General features: G+C 49.5%; 1 long non-coding RNA gene across 1 annotated transcript; it reads left to right on the top strand.

The window, feature by feature from the left end:
• Positions 1–245: 245 nt before the first annotated feature.
• On the top strand, positions 246–8842 carry LOC125912946 (uncharacterized). Its single transcript, XR_007454879.1, has 3 exons — positions 246–2473; positions 7142–7300; positions 8092–8842. It is a non-coding gene; the product is annotated as an uncharacterized LOC125912946 (long non-coding RNA).
• The last annotated feature ends 238 nt before the right edge of the window (positions 8843–9080 follow it).

The raw sequence follows: 9080 nt of genomic DNA, 5'->3' as shown, positions 1-9080 counted from the left end.
GTGGGATGCGGGCAACTGAGCAAGGAGCCTTAGCCTCTGCGGACGGCCTGCCAACACCTGCCACTCGGTCAAGTCCAAAAAAGGCTCAGGCGCAGTTCACATCCTGTTGTTCTTCCGGAGCCTGGGAAGAGAACAGGAAAGGCCGAGAGGCCCGGCTTCGGGACTGCCTCTTGGGGAGGCGGGGCGAGCCGCCGAGTCGGGAAGGGCCAGGACTGCCTTAGCTGGGTCTTCCTTCCTCGGACACTCCCTGCAAGAAGACTGGGCCCCGGAGCCAGAGGCCTGAATGCCAACACGCTCACAGACTTGGCAGGGGGAGAAATGCTAGATTAAGACCTGGCCACGGCACTCCTCCGGGAAGATGAGGCTCTTTGCGTGGCCACATACACCGACGGCCACCTCGGGTGTGAGCGGCACTGCCCTCTCCCTGCCCACAGCCTCTCCCTGCCCGTGAGAGGAAGGTTTCTTGTGAGCAAAGGAGGGGAGACCTGTCACCGAAAATGGGAGCAGAGAAACGGGGCCTCAAGAAAAAGGCAGCCTGTGTCGAGTCCCAGGGTTCCCGGGGCGGAAATGTTTGCTGGGCTTTTAAGAAGAAGGCTATTTAACGATCAGATCTCAGCTGTTAAGTGGTGGCACCCTGCACTGTCACCGCTAACCCTCCAGACCGCCTGCCACACCCCAGCCTTCCCACCACTTTGTGGGTGGTGGTGTTCCACGACCGGAACTGGGGGTGTGGACAGCACCCCTGGGGCGCTAGACGTGTCTGGAGATGGCCAGTTCAGTGGATGCGGTCCTGGGAGGCCGATGAGACGGACTGTCTGTAACCTGCAAGTCTCCTGGGCTTTTCTCCCCAGGCGGGCACTGAGGCTTTGAACCCTGAAGTTAAGACTGCAGACCGTAGAGATAGATGATGCGTTTGACACACTTACTGCAAGGGTAAACTTAAGTCCTGTCATAGACTCTCTGAGCCTTGGTTTCATCTGTAAAATGGGAACAATAACATAAAGACTAAGTTTTTCAGCATCTACTAGGTACTAGGCCCTGATAGAGGTGCTTTATGTGGATTGTCCTATTTTATTTTATTTTTAAAATTTTTTTTAACGTTTATTTATTTTTGAGACAGAGAGAGACAGAGCATGAACGGGGGAGGGTCAGAGAGAGAGGGAGACACAGAATCGGAAACAGGCTCCAGGCTCCGAGCTGTCAGCACAGAGCCGGACGCGGGGCTCGAACTCACAGAGCACGAGATCATGACCTGAGCCGAAGTCGGACGCTCAACCGACTGAGCCACCCAGGCACCCCTGGATTGTCCTCTTTTAAGCCTTACTACAACCCTATGAGGTAGGTGCTATTTTCAGATGAGGAAACTGAGGACTAGGAAGCGTAGGCAGCTGGTTAAGTTTATACAATCGGTAGCAGAGGTATGAAAACCCAGGAGGTCTCGGTCCAGAGACGGTGCCATTAGCTGTGACCCAGATCACATCTACTTATGAAGGTAGCTGTGAATGCTAAGTGAACTTCTGCATGCAGACCTCTCAGAACGGTGCCTGATGCGTCGTAAGTGCTCGAGAAGTTCAATCCGAGCTCTTGTGGTGTGAGAAGTGATGTGGACACCCGACTCAAGCTTAAACATTAAGGTAATTTATTATTTCACCAACGGGAAGTCCCGGAGCATTCCTGGCCTCAGGATGGATTGATTCAGTGGTTCGACGGTGGCCTAAGGACCCAGGAGATTTCTGTCTCTGACTCTACACATTGGATCCAGTCCAAGGTTAGCTACCTTCTTGATGACAAGATGGCTGCCCGCAGCCCCTAGACCAACATGCATCCTTACTCTTCCGGCAAGAGGAAGAGGCTGTGCCCCTAAACGGGACATCCGAGGGCTTCCCTTCAGTCTGACTGGGCAAGCTGTGTCATGTGGTCATCCCTGGACCAGTAATGGCACTGAAACAATGCCAGGAGCTGGTTAGCTTTGCCTTCTCTGCCTGCATGCTTGGAACTGGTATTGGGGCAAGCTTTCCCAGAATAAGGGGGCTGGCCAGAGGAGGGATCTGCTGGGAACTCATAAAGCGGTTGTGGACGCAACTTTAACTAGTGACCCCTGTCAACTGGAGGGTCTGGGGGGGATCCCTGGGTTACACAAATCATTTGAATACAATGTGTTCGTCCATTGTGCGGTGGTGCCGGATCTAGAGGAAGAAGAGGTTTATTTGGACTGAGGGTGGAGGTTTATTTGTGGGAGGATCCCTGGAGGCTTCGCCTCTGAATCCTGGAGTCTGAGGAAGATTTCCTCAGGCTGGAAAGCCTGAGAAGAGGGTCAGAGGGTACGGCATGAGCAAAGAGCTATACGCTTCTGGGAAGTTGGGGCTTAGGGGCAGAGTAGCCTGGGAGGGAGGGAGGGCGTGTGTAGACATGGCCCTCAGAAGACAGAATGGGCTCCTATCCACCTCACCTCCTGGCCGAGAGCACCAGAATGGTAAAAGTATTGAGTGCATGCCATGGGCAAGCTCTACTCGGGCATGAGAGAGAGGGAGATACAGAAAGCTTAAGTGATCTGCCTAAGGTCACACAGCTGGCCAAGGGCACTCTGACCCCAAAGCCGGGGCTCGTAACACTCCTTGTACCTCCCTCACCGGGTCCCCATCCCAGCAGCGGGAGGAGAGAAGGGCAGACCAAGGCGGGAAGCCAGGTTTTGTCTCTGGTGGGCAGGGAGGTGACCCCCCCCCCCTCCTGAGGCCTGAGAGACAGGGAAAAGGTGGGGGCCCCGAAGTGTAAAGCGGGTCTAGAACCAGGAGATCTAGCGTCATAGGACTAGTTCTCCCAGTCCTCGTTTTCTCGTCTGAAGTAATAATAATCTGCATGATTCCAAATATCATGCCATTGGGAGGGGGCAGATGGGAGGGAATGCGGAGTTCTTTTTCCCATGCCTCAAAGGTTACTTGTTTTTCTTATTAGAGCAGAAATCCTGGGGTGATTGAAAACGTGAGCAGTGATTGCCTTTGCGGCTCAGCTTTTGTTCTGCTTTTCTCCTTTTTGTGTTTTTTCTCCCCCCATGTTCTTTACGACGAACATATTTTGCTTTTTAATGGACTCCCCGCCACCACCAAAGAAGAACATTAAAATTCATTATTAAAATTCCTCCCTGGGACGCATCTACATAAACCTATGCATATATGCATAGAATGTCTTTGGAAGGCAGTCCAGAAAAATGGTCAAGCGCAGGGCTGGGGGGAGGGGAAATGAGAGACCAAGGTGGAGGGAGGGGGGTGCCTCTGGGCTTAGGCTCCCTGGGACTGCTTGAATTTATTATTTACTTATCTTACCATATGCTTGCATAACCTTTCCAAAAAAAGTGTTTTGTGGTTTTTTTTTTTTTTTAGATTTTTTTTTTTTAAGGTAATCTCTACACCCAACATGGGGCTCAAACTTAGAACCGAGATCAAGAGTCACATGCTTTACCAGCTGAGCCAGCCAGGGGCCCTCAGAAGGTTTTGCTTCGTTTCATTTTTAGTCAAGAATATCAACCAGACCCAAGCCCCAGATTTCCATTAGGTCCCACAGTTGCCATCTCAGGGACCCAGCTATGGGCTCCCCCTCTCATTCTCTATTCTGGTTCTTTTTTTTTTTTTTTTTTTTTAACGTTTATTTATTTATTTTTACAGAGAGAGAGCAGGGGAGGGGCAGAGAGAGAATCCCAAGCAGGCTCTGCACTGTCAGCACAGAGCCCGACGCAGGGCTCGAACCCACAAACCGTGGGGTCATGACCCGAGCCAAAATCCAGAATCAGGCTCTTAACTGACTGAGCAACTGGCCCAGCTACCCCTGTTCTGGCTGTTTAGGTGACCCCCTTTTGGAGAGACCCCGGGTCCGACTAGGAGTCTCCCGGCCAGGTGGCTGTTTCTATCAAAGTGGGCACCTACCAGCTCAGGGAGCAGAACCGCGGGGGTGCCCCCCTGCCCACTCCACTCAACCTGGAGGACCCCCACCAGGACAGGCAGCCTCTTCACCGGCTCCTCACTGCACCTCCACACCAAAGAGAAAGGCCACATTTCTTCGGACGGTAGAAAGTCCTCCCTGACCGGCCCTGCCCTACTGTCCAGACTCATCCTCTGCTTCCTCATCTCAGACTAACAGCTGGGAAGCACAACAGCCTTCTCTCTCTCCCCTCGGGCCCACGCACAACCTGAACAGCCCTTCTCCCCAACTGCCCAGCTAATATCTAACCATGGTGCAAACCTGATCTTCGATGGGCCCTCCTCCAAGAAGCCTTCCCTGATCAGTCCTGTCAGGGGCCTCCTCGGGGCTCCTGTTACACACTGGGGTCCCCTAGTTCAGAATCCCAGCTCTGCCCCTTTTGCAATGCCTGTAGCTTTGGGCTAATTACCTAACCTCTCGGAACCTCAGTTTTCTCATGTGTGAAAGAGTGCTAAGCTCAGAGTTGTTGTAAAAGATGATATGACTCAACACAGATAAAATGCTGAAAATAGTGCCTGGTACACGGTAAGCACTTGATAAGGCTTGGTTCTCATCACGTGATATTCGGAATTGCCTGTTTATCTGTCTCCCCCTCTAGACGGTTTTGAGCTTGAACGCCGCAGTTGGACTATATCACCCTGATACCCACTCAGGGCCTAGTACACATTAAAAACTTCTCAAGAGATTCTTGTTAAAGAAACGAAATGATCCATTCAAACAAATACACACTTCTCGAGCATTTACAAAGCATGTAAAGTATTTAACACTCTGTGTTAAACACCCAGCACTTTCTGTTTTTTTTTTTTTTTTTTTTTTAATACTTATTTATTTTTGAGAGAGAGAGGTCATGAGCAGGAGAGGAACAGAGAGAGAAAGGGAGACACAGAATCCGAAGAGGACTCCAGGCCCTGAACTGTCAGCACACAGCCTGATGCGGGGCTCGAACTCACCGACCGTGAGATCATGACCTGAGCTGAAGTCAGATGCTTAACTGACTGAGCCACCCAGGAGCCCCTAAGCATTTTCTATACATGACTTCACTTAATCCTTGTGATGAGGGTGTGAGTGAGATACCTGTAGATACCCCATTTCACAGATGGGTAAACTTTCCATCCCCTTAACTTCTTTTACTTTTTCATCACAGCACGTGACCTCCTGACACGTTATGTATCTATTTGTCTCTTCCTAATAGAACCTGACTCCCCACTGGAATGGAAGTTCTGTGAGAGCTTGTGTTCTATTTTTATGGCATTCATGAGGCCTAGAGCAATGTCTGGCACATAGCAGGTGCTCAGTTTATATCTGTGTTAAACATCCTTGCATCTGGGGGTGCCTGGGTGGCTCAGTCGGTTAAACATCCGACTTCAGCTCAGGTCATGATCTCATAGTCCGTGAGTTCGAGCCCCGTGTCGGGCTCTGTGCTGGCAGCTCAGAGCCTGGAGCCTGCTTTGGATTCTGTGTCTCCCTCTCTCTCTGCCCCTCCCCTGCTCACGCTCTGTCTCTCTCTGTCTCAAAAAGAAGTAACTGCTCACGCTCTGTCTCTCTCTGTCTCAAAAAGAAGTAAAAAACATTAAAAAAAATTTTTTTTTTAAAAAAGTGGTTTCTCGTTCGGCTGATTCTCAGCCCCACTGGAGACAAAGGGAGGTGGGGTGTTAGGCTTCTGTCATCATGTGCAGCCTTTTCTTTCTCCTTACTTTCCACGTGGGTCCCAGAGGCTCAGAATCTCTGCCTTTTCACTTTGGAATGACAGGGGGGTGTGCCTGTGCTCCCCATGCTTCTCACCTGGCCCACTTGGGAAGCCCAGCCCTTATGGCCAGACTTGGTGGTCCCAGTGGTAATGATCTAAGAGGGCTAGGGGCATCTGGGTGACTCAGTTGGTTAAGCATCTGGTTCTTGGTTTCGGCTCAGGCTGTGATCTCATGGTTCGTGGGTTCAAGCTGTCAGGTTCTGAGCTGACCATGCGGAGCCTGCTTGGAATTCTTTCTCTCTCTCTCTCTCTCTCTCTCTCTCCTTCTGCCTCTCTCTATCTCTCTCAAAATAAGTAAATAAACTTAAAAAAAAAAAAAAGAAAGAAGTCTTTAAGAGGGCTAGAGTATTTTCCTGGTTCTTAGCAAAAGAGGAACCAACGAACCCACAAAAAGTCCTTCAAAGAGAGAAGTCATAGAATGTTCTGTTACTCACTCAAAGAGGAGGGGGAAGAACTCCCTGGATTTCAATTGGGGATCCAACTTTTCCCCCCTCTGGACTCCTATGATGTTTATTTTAATTTAAGATAATTTCAGGGGTGCCTGGGTGGCTCAGTCGGTTAAGCGTCCGACTTCAGCTCAGGTCATGATCTCACGGTCGTGAGTTCGAGCCCCGCGTCGGGTTCTGTGCTGACCGCTCAGAGCCTGGATCCTGTTTCGGATTCTGTGTCTCCCTCTTTCTCTCTGACCCTCCCCCGTTCATGCTCTGTCTCTCTCTGTCTCAAAAATAAATAAACGTTAAAAAAATAAAAATTAAAAAAAAAATAAAATAATTTCAAACTAACAGAAAAGTTGCAAGAATAATACAAAGAGCTCTTAAATACCCTTTACCTAGATTCACCTTTCTTGTTTTTTTTTACATTTTGCCATGTTTATTCTCTCTCCCTCTGTCTCTCTCTTTTGATGATAGGTAAATAGAGACAGATAGGTGGGTAGATATATAGACATATAGATAGATACATATAATTATGGAATACACATTACGGTTTCTGAACCATTTGAGAGCAGATTGCAGACATTGATGCCCCTTTCCCCTTTAATGCTTCAGTATGCAATTTTTTTTAGGTTTATTTATTTTGAGAGGGAGAGAGAGAGAGGGAGCACGAATGGGGAAGGAGCAGAGAGAGAGAGAGAATTGCAAGCAGGCTTGGCACTGTCTGTGTGGAGCCTGACGTGGGGCTTGAACCCGCGAACCGCGAGATCAGGACCTGAGCCAAAACCAAGACCCAGAGAGTTAACCAACTGAGCCCCCCAGGTGCCCCACTATGTACTTCTAAAGAACAAAAATATCCTCTTACTCAACCACAGTACAGCTATGAAATCCAGAAAATGTAACATTGACATAATACTTTAATCTACTCTCCTGTATTCCGATGCTGTCAGTTGACTCAGGAATGTTCTTTACGGTCTTCTTTTCCCTCCAGTACAAGATCTGGCCAAGTTCACGCATTGCATTTAATTGCCTGACGTGTCTTTCTAATCTCCTTGAGTCAGGAACAGCAAGCCGCCTTTCCTTGCCTTTCACGACGCTGGTATTTGGAAGAATACAGACCAGTTATTTTATAGAATGTTGCTCGATTTGGGTATGTCTGATGTCTCCTCTTGACTCGATTCAGGTTGCACATTCTCAGCTGGAATATTTGCCAAACTGATACCATATGCATCACTTCCCCTCCCCCCCCCCCCCCCCTTCCGCCCATGTCTGTCTGCCTGGAGAGAGTGGTGCTCAATTTGAGCAACAGTTAAGAGGTGGTCTGGTTTTTCTCCACCGTAGAAGTTACAATTTTCCTCCTTGCAAGCAATAAGCAATCTGTAGGGACACTTTAAGGTCATGTAAATATCCTGTTCCTGCTGATTCTTGTAGTGTTTATTTCTGATCAGCAGGAAGAGGTGCCCGGCCCCCTTTCACCTTCCTTGTTCTTGTCGCCCTCCCCTGTTGAGGGACTGGGATGGGGCCTATATCAGCATTCTGTGGGATTTGGACATGCCCACTCCTGTGGGAGCCCCGCTGGGTGAATCCAAGGGTTCTGGTCCTTGCCCTGGTGGGGTGTCTCCAGCAGCTGAAGAGAATGGCGGGGGAAGAAAGGATTCCTTCCAGAATCTCACCTGAAAACTAAGAGGTAAACCAAATGGGAGAAGAAAATAGTATTGGGCTCATCCCTCAGGTCCCTGGCCATGTCTGTGATCCGCTCAGGCAAGGCTGTTGTCCTTCTGTTGGGGACCGTCCCTGGGTGTCCAGACGTGGACATTACATTAGCTCTGTGTGCCAGCAGGTATCACCAAGCCTCCAGCAAGTGAAGAAGGTGGCCCCCCAGGGTGTGGGATGCAGCTGCGAAAACATCAGCCTGCTGGTTTTCCTTTTCCCCTTTTGCAGGGCTCCTCTGGCTGCTGGCACTGAGCACGAGCACGGCTCAGCACTGGGGAAGCGTGAAGGACACTTCTCAGCTTTGAAAAAAATACAGCTGACTGCTTGAATTTCAAATAGTTTAACGCCCCCTCTGCTACCTAGCTGTGATCTAAAGGACTGATTGTTCGGGCCTCAAAGTACCAAATAAATGAACTGTGAATGCCCAAGGATGGACAAGAGACGTCCTTATTCAAGTCCAAATGTATGGCTGGAGAGGACTGTCGTCGTTTGCTCTTATGTAGCAAGGAAACAGCCGGGAAGTAGGCTACCCAGGCCTGGGATTCTCCCGGGGCAACCACTTGGCATCCTCTGCACCTTCAGACAGTAGGAAATGAGCTGCTCATCTGACTCAGGGCCACAAAGCTCTGGGTGGAGACCCTCTGTGGTCAGAGCTGTTTGTCTATGTTGAAGATCACAGCCATATTCTTGAGGCAAAGGGCAAAGGGCAGAGCAGGCGTTTAGGGGAAGACTGCTGAACACAGAGTACTGCCCGTAGGATGGCTGTGAGTGGTGGGAGAAGGATGGACGGTGCAGCAAAGCACCATCTAGAGTCAGAAGAACCTTGGGTTCAAATTGATTGAGTGGTTTGGGCAAGTGATTTAATCTCTGTAAGCCTCAGTTTGTCCTCAGCAAAATGGGGAGCACTAATAATACTCAAACTCAGGGGCACCGGGCTGGCTCAGTTGGCAGGGCACGTGACTCTTGGTCTCGGGGTGGTGAGTTCGAGCCCCACGGTGGGTGTAGAGATGACTTAAAAGTAACATCTTAAATAAAAAAGAATACTCCACTCGTGTCGTAGGTATGGCAGGTCTGAAATGAGGTTGTAGGTATTAAATGAGATTGTATTTGTAACCCACTCAATCAGGTGCATATTGAGTGTCCAGTAAACCCCTCCCCAAATAGTGTCCTATCTAATAATAATAGTGATGATGACGATGGTGATGATCACTATTATC

This window comes from Panthera uncia (assembly GCF_023721935.1).
Source record: "Panthera uncia isolate 11264 chromosome C1 unlocalized genomic scaffold, Puncia_PCG_1.0 HiC_scaffold_4, whole genome shotgun sequence".
Lineage (NCBI taxonomy): Eukaryota > Metazoa > Chordata > Mammalia > Carnivora > Felidae > Panthera > Panthera uncia.
Note: the sequence above shows the minus strand (reverse complement) of the source record. Positions and strands in the feature narration are given on the sequence as shown.